This window comes from Chanos chanos, chromosome 7 (genome assembly GCF_902362185.1).
Source record: "Chanos chanos chromosome 7, fChaCha1.1, whole genome shotgun sequence".
Lineage (NCBI taxonomy): Eukaryota > Metazoa > Chordata > Actinopteri > Gonorynchiformes > Chanidae > Chanos > Chanos chanos.
This window is the reverse complement of record NC_044501.1, coordinates 4245364-4264158: the sequence shown is the minus strand read 5'-3', so window position 1 is coordinate 4264158 and position 18795 is coordinate 4245364. Positions and strand designations below refer to the sequence as shown.

General features: G+C 40.3%; 1 pseudogene; it reads left to right on the top strand.

The window, feature by feature from the left end:
- Window positions 1–15201, top strand: part of LOC115817172 (uncharacterized) — a 38226-nt pseudogene extending 23025 nt beyond the window's left edge.
- Window positions 15202–18795: the final 3594 nt, after the last annotated feature.

Below are 18795 nucleotides of genomic sequence, written 5' to 3'. Positions count from 1 at the left end.
ACCGCTTTACCGGAGTCAACAGGCTGTGTTCTGACTCCCCATGTTATCTCTCTTCCAGATGACATTTCATCCTCCAGCAAAGCAGAGCAAGTAACTCTAAAAGACCTCAAGCTCTCTGTAATGTAATTCTTAAGTTTAGATGGATCGTTAAGCGACCAAAAGTAAGTTTGACCATGTTACTGTAGCCCAGGTCATTTGGTGGCTTAACTGTTGCAAATTTTAAAATCTGTCGTTGAGCATTCCAATTTAGGGCCTTTTTGTCTGTAGTTGGATACAGAGTTTAAAGTGTAATGGAAGGGTGAGGGAATGACATACACTAAACCTAACAGCTTTATGGATCTCACAAGCAAGGCAGATTCCTTTAGATTAATTAATAACTCTGTTTGAAAAGAGAGTCAAATCAGTGTTTGGTTGTTGGGTTATGTGTTTAAAAAATAACTGAGAAATAGCTTACTATACAAATGCTTCTGATGTTTTCCAGTAGGGTTTGCCAGCGAACAATCATTGCATGGTAATCCGGCTTTCTTTCTTGTCAACAAAATACCTGCAAGTCACAAAATATTCATTACAGTACTTTCAATGTGGGAACTTTTAATGTGGGAACATACGACAGCTGTACAGAACTATACAGTACAGGGTGTATAGTAGCAGAAGTACTGTGAAACTGTAAAATGAATGACATAAGGAAGTTTATACAGTACCATGTTTTGTCTTTTCTCTATTATTTCTGAACTGCTTTTATATACATCCTGGTCTCTGCCCTTTGTCTGTTTTAATGAGTTAGATTTCTTAATAAAATGCGACTGCTCTGCATGTACAGCAGAGTTTCATGACAGGTACATTTTATTTTCAGTTTCTTTTTCATGATTTTCTTTAAATATTTCTTTGTTTTTTTCATGTATTCTGTACTGGATCTGAATATTCAGTTCAAACAGATGATCATAACACTTGCTTAATAGCCAAGAAAAAATGTAACACTAGTAATGGCATCGTGTGTTGTGTTTAAAGAACGGTTACAACGTCCAGCTAACCCACCATCAGTTGCAACAGAAATGCCAACTAGAAATGCCAAAGAGAACTGTCAGAAAAAATAGGGATTGGTGGCATATTCATCAGTGGAGAATTTTTCAGGACAAGAAATGGTACTGCTTGACCCGAACATTATTTTTGTTCTGTAATGCTCAAATTACTAACATTCCTTTATCTTATTTGGTCACAAACCTATGGTATACCATCCCCACAAAATCTGGAGTCATGATACAACACAAGCAACTGCTATTGTAGGTATAGTTGCTTTGTAAAAGTTCAGTTCTGTGAGAGTTGTTATACTATAATAATTCATTTTCAATTTTTGTCATTTTGCACTACATCTATGATGATTATTAGAAACTACATAAGCAAAAGAAATGCAACTGGGTCAAAATCTTTGCCTGAAATGCCCCCATTACCCCTTGCTGACAGTTATTTTTTAAAGCAGATACCTGTAAACCTTGGGGCTGAATTAAATGAGTTGTGTTCTTCTGCAGGTATGTTATGTTAGTCAATAATGCAACACAATTCATAAGGAGAGAAAAAGAAAATCAAAAACGATACACACTTCACATTTCGTTTTGTGTTTGTTAAGTATTGCATGCTTGCCTCAGTTATTTCTCGATGTCTCTGGGAACATTTTTTGTGAGGAGCAACCAAATGCATATATAAAAGATGCTTGTTTACTTTGAAGTTGGAAGTTTTGAATGAGTCATTTGTTTATAAACTCTTTCAGTTCAATTCCTTGTCCTGTCACAGACTGTGATATTGCTTAATTCCAAAGGTTCAGAAATGAGGCTCTCTTAAATATGAAACTGTTACCTGTCCCAGAAAATATTCTTCCATATAGTCTTTAAAGAAAAACATATTCATGAACAAAATAGCTGTAGAAAACTCACAGTAATGGTAGCACACAGTTTACGATTGTTGGCTGTTAAAATGCAGTGAATTTTTTCATTATAAGCAAATGTATGTAATAAAAAAGAAAAAAAATGAAGAAAATGCATACTTACAAGTTTCAGTCATTTCTCTGTGGGTCATTCTCAATTCTAGAGCTGTAAGAGGGAACTCAGATTTACTTATATACTCTTTCTGACCAATGATCTTTCAGTTTCTCTCAGGTGGAAATTTTTGGTGGTCAAGTTCTCTCGTCTGTGTGTTTGTGTACATTTTGACATATGCCTTGGGAATGTACAAAAATCAAGTTATATCTGCAAATACACCAGGCACATATGCATATCTATATCAGTACCTTTTATTGGGGGTGGGGGGGGGGGGGGGGGGGGTTGTCCGCTGTTGGCTGCAGCTAACGATTTTACATAAAACAACAAGGAGAACGATGATGGCCTTCGGGAAGGAGGAGGGTGGGTTTGATCAACCTGAAGGGGATCGGGGTCGGAAAGAACAAAAACAGTCGTGATGAACAAAGAAGAAGTGGTGTTGTGTTTATATGTTGGTTTATGGGATGACTCATTCCAGTGCACCACACCAGGAACATCCTACACCACTACACAACAATCACACAATTGACTTATTGTTTCCTCACACACACACACACACACACACACATGCCCACAAACACGCATGTTAAGTTGTGGCCCTATTTCCCATTAATTTAGCTTTCTTTATGTAATGAGCTGGGGGGGATTAGGATGTACATAAGAAGTGGAGGCTTATCAATATGTCAACAGTAAAAAATGTGTCACAGACTTGGAAAAGTCTGCAAAATCATTGTCTTTGCCAAAACTATTGAATAAGAAATGTAACATTTCAATAATGTATTTAATGTTTGCCATTTTCTTAACAAAGGTATTCAGTTGAACACCAGGGAGCACAGTATTGGCAGTGACATCTAGCATTAATCTGATTCAACAAAAAGAAAAACGCTGAGCAAGTTTACCGTAATAAACAAGTCCCTGTTCCCACAACTATAGGCATATGGTTGAGAGGAACAAACATTTTAAAAAGAGGAACCTATTCTGCTCATACAGAAATGCCATTTACTTACTTGGGAAAAAGGTAGTTCACATGTTTAGTGATCTGTATGTTATCAGTAAATGTAACATGGAGGTTACTTGCTTAAGTAGAACAATGTCCACTTGTCATAACAAATTAAAAAGGAAAAATAATGCCATTACATCAGCCGGCACCTGACAGCCCTCTAAGCCCTCCAAACACATATGGTATAATTTAGGTGGGAAGGAGTGCAAGTTAATGAAATGGAGTGTTTCCATTATATTCTGATCATGAGGAATAATTTAAAAAGAATGAATCATTTTATCCATGCAGGTTACAGAACTGAGGAAAATCAAAAAGACCCCATATCACATTTTTTTTTCTCAGTGTTTCTGGTTAATGCAAGTGAATATGCAGAGTGGTTTTCCATTTGTTAAATACATGATTATCTAGATTATGTCGTCCTTTAAGGGCATGGTTGTGGCTAATCTGAGCAGCAAATTTAGGAACATGCCAGCTTGCCGTCCATTTTGCAGAAGTGGCTGTTGTGGGTATAGTCATGAGAAACATGGTGACTCATGAGCTCTGTGGGAAATCTCATGTTTAGACCTACTGAACCACAAATCCTCTCAGTTCAGGTTTATACAAGATCTTCCACGTTTTCCCTCTCACCGAGACCATTTTTACAATCATTCTAATGCTGAGTTGTCGACCATTTTGAATACTTTGTTCACTTCTTATGTGCAGGGGCATCCACAATGTTCATCACCTTTGACATCCTTTCAACCTTCACAAAATCTCTTGTGCCACTTGAACACGCATGCATGTGACATGTGTGCTTCCCCATAAACTTCAGTTAACATACGAAAAGATAGTCGTTTTGTTCAGTTTCACCAAAAATTTCAAATTGATGTGTGGCTCGATTTTTGAACTGACCATTCTTACGACACAGAAAAAACACGTCTACTTCAAGCTATGCAGAACAGCAAACTGAGGACCTGAGAGGATTGAAATTTTCAGGGGTTGTTTATGTTTATTCAGGGGTCAATGTATACCACGTGGTTTGTACATGCGCGCCTTGGTTCGATTTACATGAGCCTAGTTTTGTTATTTAATAGACGCAACTTGTATACTGTATTTTCACAGAAGATTGTCTCTTTTTCTTTGGTAAATTAATTCGATTTGACATTGTCATTACGAGGATGATAGTGTGTCATCAACAAAGTGAATAAATAAATAAATATGTCAGATTTCAGAAATACATTAATTAAATGTTGCAATAAATAAAACTTTTTACTTTTGCATCTCAGATATGAATTGGGCAATTGCTTAAACCCTAGAATCCTAATTAAATGAAGTGAAGTAGAGATAAACTAGCCTACACATATTTGAAAATATTTGTTGAAGATGCTTGTCACTGGTCCAACTAGGGAGTTTATCAACATAACATTCTGTTGACAAACAGTGACTCTAGCAGCTGTGTGTGTCAGGTGTGACAGAAATTCACTTCCACATGGTTCAGTAATGACACAAACAAAAACCAAAAACAGAGAAATCACGTGTTCTGCCATCATAGTTAACCAAGCCATACTTTCATCTTGATAGGGACTGAAAGTGTAGTTATGTATGGTTGTTCTGTATGACAGTTCTCTCCATCTATAGCTCTGCTGTCCTACTGATCAAATTGTGAATTTCTCAGTATAATGTTATCTACCAGATGTTTAGATTTGATGATGGATGTGAGGGACTTACAATTATATTTGTCATGGATAAGGACACTGACTTGTTTCTTATGTTTTATTTATTTGTTTGTTTAGCCTTGCAAAAGTACATCATGATCATTCACGTGTATAAAAATAAACTAGTTTGATGATCTTTGAGCATCTTAGAGCGTCCTTCTTTTTTTTGTTAGACCACAAGAGGGCCCCCTGTGTATGTTTGAACTATATATTGATCTTAGTTTATTGTGTCAGAGGACAATCTCTCTCTGTCTTTCTTTCTCCTCCTATACACACACACACATACATACATACATTTATATGGTGGCTTTGGGGGTTATAAGCAATTGCTTGCACCACTTGTAGCAAGAAATGGCCCTGATTGGTTGTTTCACCTTTAGCTGTAATGACTGCAACCATATACTTGGTATTTTTTGACAGCAGTCTTTCACATGACTTTGGAGGAATTTCAGCCCATTCTTCTTCTCAGAGCTGCTCTGATTCTGAAACACTGATAGGTTTTTAGTAGGAACTGGTGGTGTCCAGCCCTGCCACAGCATCTCTGACAATTTATTATCTGGACTTTGATTAGGCCACACCCACTCCAGAATTTTACTTTTGTTTCTTTTCGGTGTTTTCCTATGGACTTACTTTTGTGTTCTTCAGCCTCAGCTTTAAACTTCCTTGTTCTGGTCAGGATTCTGACCGCAGCATTCTGGACCAGCTGAAGACTTTTGGTACTAGAAGCAGACAGGCCAGAGTACAGAACATTGCAGTAATCCAGGCGAGACGTGATGAATGTGTGAACAGTGGTTTCTGCATCAGCCATACTGAGAAAGGGCCTAATTTTAGCAATATTACGGAGGTGATAAAAGGCAGTTTGGGTTGTATTCTTGATATGAGTGACTAGCGAGAGACTAGAGTCAAACATCACACCAAGGTTTTTAGCTGAAGAGTTTTGAGAGATGATGTAGTCAAAATTTAGGGTAAGATCACTAAAAAGATGTTTGTGTGTAGGGGGACCATTGACCAGCATTTCAATCTAGCCTGCGTCAAGCATCAGGAAATTTGAAGACATCCAACCCTTAATAGCACAAAGACATGCCTGAAGGTTAGCCAATTCCGAGCGGTCACTGTGCTTGATAGGTAAGAAAATCTGAGTATCGTCAGCATAACAGTGGAAGTTAATGTTGTAACTACGAATAATGTCACCCAAAGGGAGCATGTAAATAGAGAACAGGAGAGGGCCATGGACCGACCCCTGAAGAACACCATAGTTAAGCTCACAGTATTCAGAGGTCACATTATTATAATGGACACACTGCTTTCTCTCAGAGAGATAAGATTGAAACCAAGAGAGTGCCAAGCCACAAATGCCGATTTGATTTTCTAGGTGCTTTACTGGGTCAAATGCTTCACTCAGATCAAGCAGAATAAGAACGGAAGTAGCACCAGCATCCATGTCTAATAAAAGATCTTTAGTTACTCTAGTAAGCACGGTTTCAGTAGAATGAAAACACCTGAGGCCTGACTGAAATGTTTCAAATAGACTGTTAAGAGGACATATGTATATGTTTGTATGTATATCTGTATGTACATCTGTATGTATGTATGTATCTATTTTTAATGCGTTTGAAAGCTGGTGTAACATTCACATCTCCTGAGAATATTCTCCTGAGAATAACTAAGCTATGTGGTAGGGCCAAACCCCTGTACTGTCATAAAGTCCTGTGCCATTCCAGGGGGAGTCCTTTGATTACACGCAGTCAGCCGCCACTTCTTTCTGCCTGACAGTTTACAGATGTCTCCGTGAGAACTCAGTGTGTGTCTCCATAGCAGACCCCTGGGCAGGTGCTAAATGATTTATTAGTCTTTTTGAATTAAGTCTCATTATTAAGCATAGGAAGTAATTTAAAACTTGAAATCTGAAAAGTACATCTGGGTTTTCACGAATCGGTATATTTAAAAGATAAATGCTAATTCTGGTGGATTAGCAAATCCTTACAGTAAATCTAGATTATTGTGAATTTGTAAATCAGAAAAGGTAATTAGAAGTAAATCTAAAACCAGTGTTATTCATTTTGTAATCTAATGTATGGCTTGTTGTGTGTTTTAGGGCTGGCTGATATTTTGTAGTGAATCATGCAGACTCTGCGTGAAAAGAAGACAACACTAACTCAGATCTTGTCTGCTGATATCGGCTTTATCCTCCAGCATGTGCAGGAGAAACAACTCATCACTGATCATGAATACACAAACCTCAATGTCCCTTCTCACAGCAATGAACAGATTTCTATCAACTTACTGGACAAACTGATGAACAAGGATGAAGAAACATGTCAGAAATTCATCAGTCTAATGGAGCCAGATGTTGTGGGCACATTTCCTATGCTAACATATCTTTTCCCAACTCAGTCTACAGACCTCAGACAAGGTACAGCCAATGAATTGCTGAGTGCTGGTGACATCATATGAATTCATTTGTGAGGTAATGCACAGTAAATTCACCAGTGTTAAATGAACTCTGAGGGAAGTTTTATTGTCCTACAGTGGGAAAGTGTGCTTTAATTAAACATCTGGAACGGTATGGATTGTCTTAACACTCTTAACATCAATGAATGCTCTGATAACAAATCAATATAAAACTTCTCCAGAGCAAACATTGACAATCTCTAATTCCTATTGCAAATCTTTGATGGGTGCTTCCTGTCTTATTATGAATGAAATTGGAAAGGTAATTTTGTGACGCTAATAAATGCTGATAATCATTTCCTTCTGTGTCACCTTATTCTTCTTACTCTGTCCTCTTAAATACTAGTGTAAAACATTCAAATACAGATACAGAAATACACACACAAAAAAGTACAGAATGAAATATAGAATGACCAAAAAAAAAAAGAAACAAATAATTCAGAAACATTTTGGGCAAATCTCATGACTTTTGTCCATCCCTAAAAACTCAGACATCGTCATAATTAAAGAGAGAGAAGAAGCAGCAGAAGAAGAAAAATAGAACATCAGACCCTATGGGACAGTTCAGCCTTTGTAGAATGCAACGTTTAAAAGACAAATTGTAAAGAAAACTTTGGGAGACTAGAAGCAAATGATGGAGCAGTAGTAGCTATATATTATAGTAATATTGTATTAATTAGTATAGGTTTAGGCATTACTATTAAATGATAGTTTTCTATATACTCCTAATATTCTTCCCACTAATTTTGAAGTACTACCTCTAATCAGCGTTTTCTAGACATTTCATTGATTAGGAGCCATCATTTCTATTTGTACGTAGAGGACTGGTTCAGCGTAATCTACTTATTAATAAGTTTAAAACATAAATTAGCCTTCTCACATGTCACTTAATCGCATAAAAATCAGTGAAGAAAATCTGATTTTCTGATACCACCCATTATGTGAGTGTTATATTACAAATGACAATAAGCATTTGTATTGACTGAATACTCTCTCTCTCTTCTTACAGATAGAAACCGAAAGCAAAACAGCATTACTTCAGAGGAGAAAGTGAGCAAAAAAAAAAGTGTGGCACTGATCAGTCTGGTCAGTAACAATTGCTTGGACCTGCTCACTTCAATTGTTTAACTTGAGAGAGTTTCCTTTGCCAACTATGGGACAGCTTGTTGTGCTGTGTGTCCAAACAAAGCCAGGCACCCTGGTCAATTCACAAGACTGTACACGGCTAAATACTTTCTGGCTAGATGGTGGGGACGCATCTTTGATGATGTCTTACCAATTAATTCCATTTAGTTCCGTATGCTTCTTTACATACTGAGAAAAATATCCTCACTAATTGTCTGTGATGGTAAGCTACTTTAGTCATAGTTAACTCGAGATGAGGTAGCAAATGAAGTAATCCCACAGGTAGCTAACTGCTAACTAGCAGTGCATCTGTAGTGAAATATGAGGGTGACATTTGTTAAAAAGGATTCACTAGACATTCCCAGTGCAATATTTATGTCTCCATGCCTGATTCTTTAGGAGAACCATATGGCAGCCAAAAGAGGACAAAGTAAACATTTGAGACTAGATTCTGCAATTGTCATTCTGAGTGAGAGTTTATCACTATACCTTTGGCAGTGTTATTGGTTACAATCAACATTGACAGGTTGCCTAAAGGTCAACAAATAAAATGAATTTTTCTTGGAAGCCGTGATTGGCTTACTTATAAAACAGCCTTGTGTAAGTGTAGTTTAATAATTTTGCAGCTTTCTCAATTGAATTTGACTGTTGTATTTCTTCCATTGTTCAAAGTGGAGGAGGTGACTGACCAGCGGCTGATGGAGGTGGCTGTGAACATGGGAACAGAGTGGAAAAGGATAGGTATCAGCTACCTGAACTTGAGCCTGCAGGAGCCAGTCTATGGAGGGGGACATAAATTTACACATGGTTAAGATGCTGGAGCCCTGGAGACGGCACAGGTCTACAGGAAAGGCCAGCCTGCAAGAGCTGTATGACAGCTTGAACAAGGGTGATGTGTCCAGTGCAGTCCGGAATACGCTGGAGGGTAAGAATACAGACAAGGGAGAGGGAAAATGATGCTTCGTTCCGCTTACACGCATATACTCAAATGATTTGTGGTGAACCGTGCCTATCAGAACTGGGCCTTCTTAGTGGGGCATTCTAAAACGCTTAATGTTCAAAAACTGCAATCAATGATCACCGAATTTCTCTTGGACATCTCTCGTCAGAAACACTTAGTCCCATCCAAAAAATCAAAACCGAAATCCTAGAATGGTCGTTATTTCAGTTTAAGCGTTTTCCTCTCCATTGACGCCTGTTATAGGGAAAAAGCTTAACGTGGCTTATTCTCCCAAAACAGCCATCAATGATTACCAAATTTGTCTGACATTTGATCAGTGATCGCAGTTTTGGAACATTAAGCCACGTTAAACCTTTTCACAATCCAGGTTCACCACTACTTGGCAAAGCACACTGTCCATGTAGTAAATTAAAAAAAATAAAATCATGACAATATCATCTCCACCTGCTGCCATTTTGGACATCCGCTATAAATGACTGCTTGTCACTAAGCTAGGTCCTGTATCTGAGAAAGTGAACTGCAGGTGTTCTAGAATACCCTTGAAATGTAGGAAAATCTGAAAGACCATGCCCATTGGCTACAAAACCAAATATGATTGGTTGATTAAATTGTCAATCGAAACTTACATTCTCATTGTGTAAGGGCATTCTGTCAAGGATTCAGAATACCCTGGAAGGAGGATATTCTCCCCAGAGACTACCATAGAAAATATGACTGGGGCAGAACATGGACAGAGAACAGAAACAAGTTGGCATAAAGCTGTAACATTGCCAATACAGATTACTTTTTTTAAATTATAGAACCAACCATATGCACCCCCCCTTAATTTGAAGATTCCAGGGCCTTCTCTGAACACCTTGTGAAGGCCCCAACAGTTTGCCACTGCTCAATTCACAGCCATGCTTTCTTCCAAAAGCCCCATCATATGCATGTGTTAAACTTTTTTTTTTAACCTACTGCATTCAAAGGACACATTCATTAGTAAAGCTGACAACCTAGAGCCTGAATTCTTCCTCTGAAATGCCTGAATCCAAGGAGACTGGTGCATTTAGCTTAAGGTACAAGCACTTCTGCAAGAAACCTTTCAAACTGAGGAAACAAATTTGACCATTGCACTGCAGCCCCTCCCCCAAACAATTCAGCAAGAGACCAACCTGATTTGAATAAGAATTTTATTGAGGATTTCAGAACATTACATGGTGACAAAACCTAGTGTTTGACACCAGACAAACGTGACTGGACGGGTTTGGCCCCAGAGTGATAGTGCGTCTGCACAGGCTGGTACTGCGTCTGGACAGGCTGGTACTGCGTCTGCTTGACGGCCTTGGCGGGTTGGTACTGCGTCTGCACGGGCTGGTACTGCGCCTGCTTGATGGCCTTGACGGGCTGGTACTGCATCTGCACGGGCTGGTACTGCGTCTGCTTGACGGCCTTGACGGGCTGGTACTGCGTCTGGACGGGCTGGTACTGCGTCTGCTTGACGGCCTTGACGGGTTGGTACTGCGTCTGCACGGGCTGGTACTGCGTCTGCTTGACGGCCTTGGCGGGTTGGTACTGCGTCTGCACGGGCTGGTACTGCGTCTGGACGGGCTGGTACTGCGTCTGCTTGACGGCCTGGACGGGCTGGTACTGCGTCTGCTTGACGGCCTGGACGGGCTGGTACTGCGTCTGCTTGACGGCCTGGACGGGCTGGTACTGCGTCTGGACGGGCTGGTACTGCGTCTGCTTGACGGCCTTGACGGGTTGGTACTGCGTCTGCACGGGCTGGTACTGCGTCTGCTTGACGGCCTTGGCGGGTTGGTACTGCGTCTGCACGGGCTGGTACTGCGTCTGGACGGGCTGGTACTGCGTCTGCTTGACGGCCTGGACGGGCTGGTACTGCGTCTGCTTGACGGCCTGGACGGGCTGGTACTGCGTCTGCTTGACGGCCTGGACGGGCTGGTACTGCGTCTGCTTGACGGCCTGGACGGGCTGGTACTGCGTCTGCTTGACGGCCTGGACGGCCTGGAACTGCGTCTGCACCGGCTGGTACTGCGTCTGCTTGACAGCCTTGACGGGCTGGTACTGCGTCTGCTTGACAGCCTTGACGGGCTGGTACTGCGTCTGCTTGACAGCCTTGACGGGCTGGTACTGCGTCTGCTTGACAGCCTTGACGGGCTGGTACTGCGTCTGCTTGACAGCCTTGACGGGCTGGTACTGCGTCTGGACAGGCTGGTACTGCGTCTGGACAGGCTGGTACTGCGTCTGTGCCGGCTTGCGCCATCCCTGGACAGCCTGACCTACATGGACAGGCTCACGCTGCTTTTGGAGAGGCTCAAAAGCAGGCCTCTCATATAGGTGGTCGTAGTTGTAGGAAGCATCCTCCCTGGCCTCGTGAATGTTCTGTGCCTGACTATCGACCTCTTGGTGAGGCTCAGTTTGTGAAACTGAATCATAGCCGCTCTCAAACCAATTTTGAGCACAAACATTAAGAATCAGCAACAACAGCAAGGACAATCTGTAAAAGACAAATTTTAAAATGTTACTAAGCACATTGTTCAACCTCAGACTCATACCTCTCAAACAAGGTCATCAATTTTCACCACAAAAAACACAAAACAACCTTGCAAGACAGCTTCTTGCAGGAGCCATTCTCTGATCAGCCTGAAAGTCTCACTGTGCCAGGACCACCTTACACCTTCTGAACAAACAGGTTACCCCCTCCTTACACACCAGCTGTGGATACATTTCCTTTTATATGTTTAGGGAGAGCACTCCACCTATCACAGATCAGCTGATTTGTTCTGGGCACTTAATTGTCATGGAAACCAGTAATTGATAATCAGAGTTAAGTGTTGTTACCTTTATTCATCTTTAGTACCCAACTGGATGAGTTGATTGCTTTCATTTTCAATGAGGCAACAAATTTACCTTAATTTTGGCACAGCTCCTGTAGTTTAACAGGAGAAAAACAGGAAACTGATTTTCTATTCATTTCTGGTGAAAGAGATTGACATGTGAAACAAACTGTGCAGAGACGGTGGTCATGAGGGTTTGTGAAAAGAATGACTAAATTCAGGGAATTCATATAATTGTCTGATGCACCAGTATCATATTCAAACACAGACAGGTCATTTCAAAGTGCTGCTTTTACACATCAAAAGGGGCGTTGTAAATAGTATGTATAACTGGGGAAGAGAACTTCTATCTTTAGCTAAATTAAATTTTGTTTTAATATCTCTGTAGTAGGAAGGCACGGTGGCGTAGTGGGTAGCCTCACAGCAAGAAGGTTTTGGGATCGATTCCTGGCCGGGTGGCCGGGGTCCTTTCTATGTGGAGTTTGCATGTTCTCCCCATGTCTGTGTGGGTTTCCTCGGGGAGCTCCGGTTTCCTCCCACAGTCCAAAGACATGCAGGTTAGGTGAACTGGAGATACTAAATTGGCCCTAGGTACGAATGTATGTGTGAGTGTTTGTCTGGGTGTCTGCCCTGCGATGAACTGGCGACCTGTCCAGGGTGTTTCCCTGCCTTTCGCCCTATGAGCGCTGGGATAGGCTCCGGCGCCCCCCGCGACCCTCATCAGGATAAGCGGCTTAGATAATGAGTGAGAGTGAGTATTTCTGCAGTATATGGTTGATAATAACTTTTTAAGGTTGTCTCAGTCTCGTTTGTGCACAGAGTGAAAATTGTTCCTCTGATTATAAATACTGATTTGTCTGTGCTGTTTGAAATGATATGTATAGATAAGTTATATAAGGCCAAGATTATTAGTATTCAGTTAGAAAAAGAATCTAGGGCCTTACCCACACTGTATACATAAGGGGGTCGGAGTGCTACAAATGCAATGTACACAAACTAGAGTTTATTTACTGTGACGCTGGACTTCACGCCAAGTGATTTGATAATGCAATAAGAGTCTTTACCAAACTTCCCTCTACACCACTGATAGTGACAGACCCCAAGAATATGATGATGTTAATACAAGTCTTGCAGTTGTTTGTTTGTTTGTACTTATATATCAGCATATGACAGTGCATGAGAACCAGTTATAAGTGGAGCCTGTTTCCTGGCTGCCCAACAGCTGACAACACACTTGACATTAAAAATTCTTCGGTTTTGTCTGTGATTGTTACCTACGCCTTAAAAACTCCTTTCTGTATTTTACACTTTTAGGCTTATATGACTGTGTTTTCGGTGCTTTACTCTTGCATTCAGTAGTATAAAAATGGTGGCCAAACATCATTTGAAATATGAAATCAGGCTTTCAAACCCTCCTCTTCTTGTTGGACTGGCTATCACGATGGTTATTTGGATGGATGGACTTTACTCCAGATTCCTTTCATTTTTGTTTTACTTTGTTATTTTCAGCAGGAATTTTCTGAGAATGTAAAGTCTACTTCATCATGATGTATGACAAATAGAGTTCTCTTCTTATATCAGCTCTGAAAACTCTATAGAATTCTGCTTCCTTATGATGATGACATGTAAGTGCTTTGTCAAATGATGATGTTTAAGCTCCAGGATTTGTATTTGTATTTGTAAGATGGATTCTTTGAAACAAAGTAAATCACACATGACAATACAGATAGGAGAAACAGAGCCATTTACTGTTAAAATGAATAATGGCAAACTGCAGAATGCTGAACAGACTTACAGAGTTGGGAGCCAGGACAGGGTAAACGAGGTTAACTTCAGCTTATGGGCATCTGAGCAGATGCTCTCCTGCAGGGCAGACTCTCTCTTACAGGGCAGATTTCATGCTTCCTTCAATTACAGCATGTTATCCAGGTCTTGACGCAGAGAAGCATCCCGACACTATGAGAGCACCACAGCCATTTTTGACCGTGGGTATGATGTTCTTACTATGGAATACTGAGTTTGCTTTACACCAGATAGAATGAGATCCATGTCATTCGTGCCAAAAGTTTCACCTCTGAGTTACCTGTCCATAGAACATTCTCTTAAAGGGCTTGGGGATCATCCATGTGCTTCTTGGCAAATGTGAGACAAGGATTTATGTTCTTCCTCAATAAGCGGTGTTCGTACCTTGACACCCTCCCATCAATCCCATTTTAGTCCAGTCCCTCTGGTAGTGGAATCATGAACAACAAACTTAACCGAGACTGAAGAAGCCTGCAATTCTTGGATTCTAGGATCTTTGTGTCATTCCCAGAAAGATTCACAGCTGTTCCAAGTGTTCTTCATTTTGGAATTACGGTCATCACTGTGGTTTGGTGAAGTGCCTGAGCCTTTGAAATGGATTTGTAACCCTTTCCAGACTGATAGATATCAATAACCTTTTTTTTGTCTTTCTTATCTCTTTAGGAATTCGCTTTGATCATGGCTTGGTGTCCCTCATGAATCTTTGTGATCGCCACGATATTGAGTAGGGCTGGCTGTAATCAAGCCTGGCTGTATTAAGGCAACTGACTCCAACTGCCCCTTTAACTGGGCTGATTTATCTCAAGGGCGATAACTTGTTCACAAAGACTGAGTTGGTGAATTGACATGTCATTTCTAGGACCTTATGTGTTTCTGCTGGAGATTTCTTTGTGTCAGCTCACAGAGAAGAAGACTGTTGTGAAATTAATTCAAGAGAATGCTGATGAAGATAATTCACTCTATACCATCACACTATTCACACATATTGATCAGCTGTAAGGTGTACCAGTGGATCAGTACCTTAATGAAGCATGTATCTTCCAACGTTTTAAACTCTTGTGAGCAGAGGTATCACTGTTTTAAGTATAAAGGTATGAATAGTACCACTCAGGTCACAGAGGTCTTGGAAAAGAGAGTTGTCATGGCAGAGGAAAATGGAGGGCAAACCAACACTAATGACGTCTATCAGAGCATGCAGAGAGAGATTAAAGACACAGAACGGAAGAAAAAGTACAAGGAGAGGAAGAGCAAGAGAAGAAGAACAGATGAAGAAGAAAAAGAAGAGCACTGCAAAATATGATATATTAGCTTGGATGAGATTCTCCAACTGATGGGAAGATGTATATGTTTTGTGCTTTTTGCTGTTTTTGTTTTTGATTGTAAGTCAGCCTACTGAGGCTGTGTATAACTCCTACTGTAATGGTTACCTAATTCCATTCATGACCCTTTTAGTTCACATTCTGTGAGAAGGAAGAATGTTTCTCATAACAAAGTCATCATAAACATGCCTCACAGCATGAGTGTGATGTAGCACCCAATGAAGTTTGTCACATTTATTTGAAAATTAATTTGAATACATTTCCAGATTAGACCACAACAGTCAGTGAGACAGCATTATAATCAGCAGTAAATAAGCAAATAAATCTTAAATTCTCTTTAGTGTTAATAAACAGATGAGTGAACATTAGCAGAAGGGAAACGTACGATTTTTCTTCGTATGTTACTGGACTAAACTGGTTGTGACCTGGTGTAAGAAGTTATGGATCATCTGTCTCATCAGCCTGACATGTTGTCATGTTTGGCCCTTCCACTGATGGGCTGTTTTTTCTTTGCCATGTTTTATCTGTAAGGAGAGAGTAAGAGATAAATTATCAGTTCTCTTTGGTCTTTAGACCAGTCATCAGAGTCATCCATATCTAACCTACAATAAAATCAAAACTTCAGCTTTGTCTGTGCCCTTTTTATTTTGTACAAAACTATGCACACAATTGTTTGTTCATGATTAGTAGGACACAACATTTTTACATATATATGGTGACAAGCAGAGAACGAAGCTAGTAAATAAAGAACATATGTATCTGACATTGGGATCATAAACAGTGAAAAATGAATGAGTACTGCTCATATGATGGTAATGGAGTGACAGAGTTGATGTGATGGAGATGTGATGGTGGTGGAGTGACAGAGTTGATGTGATGGAGATGGAGTGACAGAGTTGATGTGATGGAGATGGAGTGACAGAGTTGATGTGATGGTGGTGGAGTGATAGAGTTAGTGTGATGGAGATGTAGTGACAGAGTTGATGTGATGGTGATGTGATGGTGATGCGGTGATAGAGCTGATGTGATGGTGGTGGAGTGATAGAGTGAGGTGAAGGCCTCTTACCCTTTTTCTAATGGCCTGAAATTCTTGGAACATCATCTGAGTCAGTCCGTAACATATCTATGGAAAGAAAGGGTACCAAAAAGTGAAACATGAGCTTGAATATACATATCTGAATACAGATTGTGAAAAAATAGTGTATTTTTTTTTTTTTTTTTTTTTTACTTCATATGGTGTGTGTGTGTATGTCTGTGTATGTGAGTGATCATAGTTTTTTCCTTCTCCCTGTATTCTCACCCTCCAGTTTATTCCGGACCTCAATGGGCACATCAGGCTTGTTGAGACTCTGATAGAGCTCCTGCAGACTGGCCTTTACATTACATCTTTGGCTCCTCCACTGTGCTAGCATCTTAAACTTATGCATGGTTACATTCTCCTCCATGGACTGGATCTTCTGCAGATCGACCATTGTCAGGTTTAGGTAGGAGATACCTGTCTCTTTCCATTCCTTGCCCATACACTTGGCTACCTCCATCAACTGTCTGTCAGTCACCTCCATTTCAGTTGCCCATGCATCATCTGGGTGAAGGATATTTCAACAATACAACAGTCAGGCTACATCCTATGTGGGCTAATTTAATGGTTCCAAATTTCAGTCCAGAAACATTTGGTTAAGCAGCAACATGCGTTTTACTGAAAAGCTATCAAATCAGAAAACACTGTGATCTCAGTTCTCTCTGTCTTTTCATGACCTTTTTTTTTGGCCATTAAGGCTCATCATTCACAAATCAGCATCTATGCACATCCTAAGTCTGTGAAATTACTTGAATAAGCAAACAAGTAAGCAAGGCTAGTGGTGTTCTGTGTGTGAGGAGAACATGGCTCTTGCTGAAATAAGGGGAGAAGAGGAGACTATGGTACTTATTGAAATCAAGGGAGAGGTTTACATGCAAATGCTTGTTTCCTCATTGCATCGGAGTGAACAAGTTTTTACAAAATTATACAAACACACATGATGTTGAGATCCAGTGAAGGTTCAGCTGTCCTGAATGGTGTCTACATGAGTCTCTCTCTTTCTCTTTTCTCTATCCTTCTCTCTCTTGCTCTTTTGTCTCCTCTCTCCTTCACTCTCTCTCTCCCCCTTCATCTCTCTCTCTCTCTCTCTCTCTCTCTCTCTCTCTCTCTCTCTCTTCATCTCTCTCTCTGTCTTTATTGCTCTTTCTTGCTTTTTTTGTAAGGCATAATAATGTGTAACCATGTCTATTCAAATTTGTCAGTTGATTTACAACTGTCTCTAATAAATGACAATAGTCAAGATAACTCACCATTGACTTGTCTTATACTGTGAGGTCCAACAGAGTGTAAATTGAAAGCAGACTGAGATCTCATGAGTGCGGATGAGAAACAGTGTCCGCTTTGAACTGAAAAGACAACGTTGATGGAAATACATACATAATTAATGTGTTCATAATTACTAGGCTCATTTGTTTCATTTTGTGGTCAGTTTTAAGAGGACAGAGGGTTTTTTTTATGAGAACCATATGTGAAAAGAAAAATAGATCACCTGACTGATAAGTCCCACGTTTTTGCCTTTCATCAGGTTTCTCTTCTGAGATACTACTGCTTTGCTTCCGCTTTCTGTCAGTGATGTCAGCTGTCAAAGATTAGTAGTACAACTGTTTTATAATGTCTTCACAAATATAAGGGATTTAGATGCTCACTCACAAAAATGTTACACCTACCCTCTCTAACCTCAGCACTCCACACAACCTGTCTGGACTCCTTCTCAATAAGACAGAGGCTGAAGGGAGGACAGTGGTCAAAAAGTACATCAAAATAGTCCTTGAACTTTACTGGAGCCGGAGCGAACATCCGTTCCTGCATTCGCAGACACACACACACACACACACACACATAGAGACATGTTCAGACTGTGAATGTATATCAGTGAAAGGTGTGTAAGCAGAAAGATTTATATATGTCCTTCATTTGGATCGTTAACATTTAACTTGACAGATGTCGATATAACGGTGAAGGAGTGACAAAGTCAAGGGGAGACCAGTTACCTTTGGGTTTATGCTGGCACTCCCATCTTCACTGATCAGACAATATGTCTTGTCCTCCTCTACTCGGCATGTGGGTGACTTTTCCACTTTCATGTACCGCCTTTGCGAACTCCTTACCTCCTTCTTTATGTCCTAAAACAGACAGCAGATTAAAACCTCAGCTAAGCAACCAGAGAAGGAGTTACTTTATATTGTCCCACAAAGGACAGGGTGTGTGTACAAAACCTGTGACCTATGATCTGAGAATGTAACAAGTTACTACATATTGTAGTTGGCATCTGTCTGTTTGTCTGTCTGTCTGTCAACCCATGTATAACTGCCACACTGGCACAATGAATGCTAAAATACAATAGATATGATGAACTCACCTCTATATCAGATTCGTTGTTGGAGGCCAGATAGACTCTGAACAAACAGGATTTTCTCTCACCCACCTCTCTGTATATCAACACCACTGCATGGTGTTTTACTGGACTGTTGGTCTGAATAACAGGACCCACAGGGGA